Source organism: Drosophila melanogaster, chromosome Y, assembly GCF_000001215.4.
Source record: "Drosophila melanogaster chromosome Y".
NCBI classification, from domain to species: Eukaryota; Metazoa; Arthropoda; class Insecta; order Diptera; family Drosophilidae; genus Drosophila; species Drosophila melanogaster.
Genome location: NC_024512.1, coordinates 890,666 through 895,558, shown reverse-complemented (window position 1 = coordinate 895,558; position 4,893 = coordinate 890,666). Strand labels below are relative to the sequence as shown.

Sequence of the window (4,893 nt, the reverse complement as noted above, 5' to 3'; positions counted from 1 at the left end):
TATAATAAGGACTGGTACCAATGCTAGAATGCACCGCTGACCTCAGCGCACAACATATTCGGCTGAGGAATTCGTCCCAATCCTTCTGGTCGAGACTCAGATATGCCCTGATTGCAGCAATTACCGATCGGTTTACGCGCTCAGAAGCATTTGCCTGCGGCGAGTGAACAGCGGTCAGCGTGTGCTTAACGCCGTACTGCTCCATCAGTTTCTGGAACGTCTTAGCTCGAAATTGGGAACCATTGTCAGACAGTATCACTTCGAGGACTCCGAACGTCAAGAACAATTTGTTTTCCAGATACTTTATGACGACACTGGAATCGATCTTCTTTACTGGTTTCAAGAACACGTATTTTGAAAAATGATCCAGGACAATGAAGATACCTATGTTGCCGCTCCTCGACCTAGGATACGGTCCGAGAAAGTCAATGAACAAACGCTGGAAGAATCGCTGAGACTCAGGCGCTTTTCCTAATGGCGGTCTGAGAGTGAAATTTTGAGATTTAGTACTCTTACAAACCTCACATGCACTAATATAAGCCCTGACGTCCGAATCGAGACCGGGCCAGAAATAATATCGTCGTATTCTTTCTATGGTTTTGTGAATGCTACCATTCGCAGCTAACGGACTATCGTGTGCGCGTGCCAGAATCTGCGATACTAATTCTTGGGGACCCAAAGTTTCCAGGCGTATTCGTCATGCATTTGTTCTCCAGTCAGGTGCTTAGCTTTTCAGTATAAAAACCCGTTCTCCACCCTAAGATCAGGAAAATTCGAGGTATTTTCCTTCACGGTCTCTACTAATTTTGAGTACTCACTGGACTGGAAAAATTCGAAATCTAAATCAACAATCAAATTATCGTATGAGAGACCAAATTAGTCTTACCTAACCCTTCCTGACTAAATGAGGGAAAACAGTTGATTACATTTGCCAACTTAACCTTGTCAACTTCGCATAATTCGTGCTGATCCACTACCGTTTGTATCTTGGGCTCCGGCGACAATATTTCGGCTATTTTCAAATTACTCAATTCCCAAATAGAGATCCGGCTTCAGCGATGGCACGACATAAAATTTCAAAAGTTTTTTGCAGTCACCGTTCTCCACGTATATTTTCAGCAGTCCTACTTTACGTTGAGAATTACCATCTGCTGTCGCAGTTTCTCCTCTTAACGACTTGAACTTCTCGCTTTCCATCGCAGCTTGTACTAACCCTCCTCCAATACAACTAATCGACGCGTCTGAATCCAACAATCCATAGACCAGGCGATTCAATAAGCGAATCGGTAAGAACGGTCGAGGGTCTCGAGGTCCACGGAGAAAAGATCGTATGCATCTTGTTATTCTAGTGTCTTTGGTCCTGTCAACTTTTTTAGCACGTGTCAAAAACTCAAAGAAAAAGACGATGACTTTGAAGTCTACAAGTCATATTTCTGTGAACGAGTGAACTGGCAACATGTCGAGCCCGTAAGTAACTAGATTTTTCCTATAGAAATTATAGCAAGTCACAGTAAAATCTTGAACCCAGAACAACAACAACAACAACAGCAGCTGGATCAATTGGTTCCTCGGAATCAGGAGCAACGAATTCCTCTGCCACGTGCCCACCAACTACTTTCAGGACACGTTCAACCAGATGGGCCTGGAGTACTTCAGCCAGACACTGGACGTGATCCTGAAGCCGGTGTTCGACAGTTCTTCGGGCTTGTTCTACGACGATGAGAAAAAGTGGTACGGCATGATTCACGCCCGATACAAAGTATATGAGAGGAGACTTTGAATCGTGTCCGAATATCTCCTGTAATAGGAAGAACACCCTGCCAGTGGGCCTCAGCGATGTGTGGGGCAAGTCAACGGTGAAGATCTACTGACCACGCTGAAAAAACTACTTCCATCCTAAAACTGATACACAGCCATGTTCGGGCCCTGCTGTCCGGGCATCTTCTTAATGCAGCTGCCGAACTTGAGACCGCCCCTGGACGACCCACGGTAAGAAATTCTCCGAATATAGTCCTGGTTGTTTTCTAACCAAAGCGCTTAACTTGCAGTCCCTATGCTTTCGGTTGCACCAGAAGGCCTTGATGCCACTTAAATCGCCCAAGTCCTCACCAAAGAATATCGGATCCTCGGCCAGCTAGTCCTCCTCCTCGCTCCGGCATTCCGAAGTCAAGCGCTTCAATGTTCTTCTAGGGATGACGTGATTTTTTAACTCCACACAAAAGAAAGCAGAAATGTTTGTCCGATATATTGTTGTTGCAATTAAACAGATTCCGCAGTGCGTTGATATGGCCAGCTACCACCTACTAATACACCTCATACACCTCTGCCCTAAATACTTGGTCAAAGTGTTCGGCCCAAGCTGGTCATTTCAAGCTCTCATTCGAGTAGCAAAGCATACTTTTCGTTAATAGTGGTAATCACCTGGGTTTAATAATAATATTAATCAATAAAACATTCAATTCAGTTTTTTATTAATATTTAATGTTAAAAGAGTTTCCAAAAGTGTTTTCCTGACTACATCAAATATTTTTTGATAATTTAATTTCAAATTTAACATTATACTTTAAATATACAAATTCTGGTTTGATGTATTATAGGAGTGAGTAGAAGGTTAAAACATTATTTTCAATTTAAAATAAAATTATAATTTTGATTCAATCATTTTTATGTAATTCTTTTTGTAGAGTATTCAATACTGGCAACTTCGTATTTTAGTTTGATTTCCCATGCTGTTTTTGGTTAATTTCCAACATTCCAGATTGATTTCGCGCGTAAATTTAAACGCACTTTATTGCCTTTTTGGAAGAACGTTGCTTTGCTCTGGTCATATCTTGAGGCACGAAGTGCGGACACAAGCACTCAACAATTATTGCCTAATTAATTTTTCACACGACGCAAGATTAATACTCTAATGACAAATATTCTTATATAGTCATTTTTAAAATTTTTTTTTTGACAACATGTACATAGATTTGGCTATTTGTAATCTATTTTCAAATAATAATAACGTTAAGGCAATGCAAAACAAGAATTCTTCGCATGGTGCCAATTGATCAAAAATAATATAGATTTAAAGTCAAAGAACTTCTAAGGTGAAGGGCATATTTTGTCAAATTTACAATGCATGAGCATACGTGTGCACACATACAGTTGTCTGCTATCACTGTGTGCGTAGAAAAGAGCTGTTCGCTGTAGCGCTCTCCGCTCTCTCGATCTCTAACAAAAATTCGAGAGAGCCTGGAGCCACCTCTAGAGCCACGGCGAAAAAATCGTGTGCCAAAAAATCGTATGGCGTAACGCATCTTGTTATTCTAGTGTCTTTGTTGCAACGTTTGTTCTGCACATTAAGTTTTGATCGCCGAAGAAGACAGACATGCCTCGCTCCCGAATTAAACGCTTCAGAAAACGTTACGGCGACGCGGTTCAGATCCGACAAATATTAAATAGTTATAAAAAATATAGTATTAGTCCTAATTAGTATTTTTTTCGTAATAAGTTTTTGACACTAACATGGACTGGTAACATTATCATATTGCGTGGTTTGCTTACATTTTACAATTGAAATTATTTTGCAAAAACATTGAACTGGAAGTCTGAGGAGCCATCGCAGGTAGGTGTTAGTTGTTTTTTGGCTGTGGTTTGTTGCGGCCGCTGGATGCGCGCCACTTGGAACATGTATATCCGGCTGACGTTGCAGGTAATTTGTTCGAGATAGTAGTATCCCGCCCTGCTATCATTTGGTGGTAATCTTTTCCACTATTAGTGACAGTTGTTTGCAATTGTTTAATGAGTTCGTTTAAATTGCACGAAGAAGAAGAATTGTGAAGAAGAATTGTGAAGAAGAATTGTGAAGGGTCCCGCGCAGCCGTCATTACATTTGTTGAAAGTGATGGAAGACTAAAGTAACTATACTCGCGGGTGCACGCTTTATAGACCGGCTCTAGCTCATGGCGTCGGGTGTGGTGGTCTTGCTTGTACAGATACCTCTTCGTTACATACAAAAATGAATACGATCAAGAAATTGAGCGTGCTTACAACAACAACAAAATGAAGTAGCTAGTATATAAAATTGGAGGAAGCAAATTAATATCTTCGGAAGAGGACAGTTCTAGAAAAGGAGAAGAAGGTGGAGAATTTTGTCGCCTGCGAAACACAGATGGAATCGTGTTCGCGCATTGCCCTATCCTACCTAAGACCACTTTCCTTAAGAGCACGGCTCTAGTGGTCCCTTTAGCACCCTACGTCTGGAGAAACATCAGCCGAGTCAGTGTTTAGGTTTTTAGAAATGTATATTTTCGGTATTCAATGTTGCTTAAAAATTAATAACAAGGTTTATAGCTAAAAATAAGTACATACTAAAGGAAGCAAGTAATTACGCAAATACATTCAAGAGTAAGCTGAGAGAATCTAGAACAAGGTTTTTCTTGGTTGCGAAATCAGAAAATAAAGGCGTATGCCTTTATTCAAGAATGTTATAATTAACGGGTTGAAGTTACTAGCTACCAAAGATATTTAAAAAAATGAACAAAACATTTATCTAAATCTTCTATATTTTATAGTGTGAGTTTTCTTTCTAATCTTGTGCCATGAGATATTTTTTTTGTTTATTGTTATACAGAAATTTTAAAGAGAAAGATTTTTTTTCTGTTTGAGAGTGGGCTGTGGGTAAATTCGACTAGATTTTTCTTTTTCCCTTTTTTTTTTAATTCAATTGGCTGGTTTTGCCACTCAATTAGGATCAACTATTTATTAGCAGTGTGTATAAGAACAGATAATACTCGGTACTCCATCAAAATATAATAATAAAATTAAAGTTGTATAACTTAAACTCACCCAACTTTTCACTCCTCGGCGAAAGATCGATCTCCCGGCGCAGATGAGCTGAAACGAAAG

The 4,893-nt window shown here is 39.9% G+C and overlaps 1 long non-coding RNA gene across 1 annotated transcript, besides 1 other annotated feature; it reads left to right on the top strand.

The window, feature by feature from the left end:
• Positions 1 to 3,323: part of a mobile genetic element that runs on past the window's edge.
• Positions 1,358 to 2,816, top strand: Su(Ste):CR42407. Its single transcript, NR_026601.1, has one exon. It is a non-coding gene; the product is annotated as a Su(Ste):CR42407 (long non-coding RNA).
• Positions 3,324 to 4,893: the final 1,570 nt, after the last annotated feature.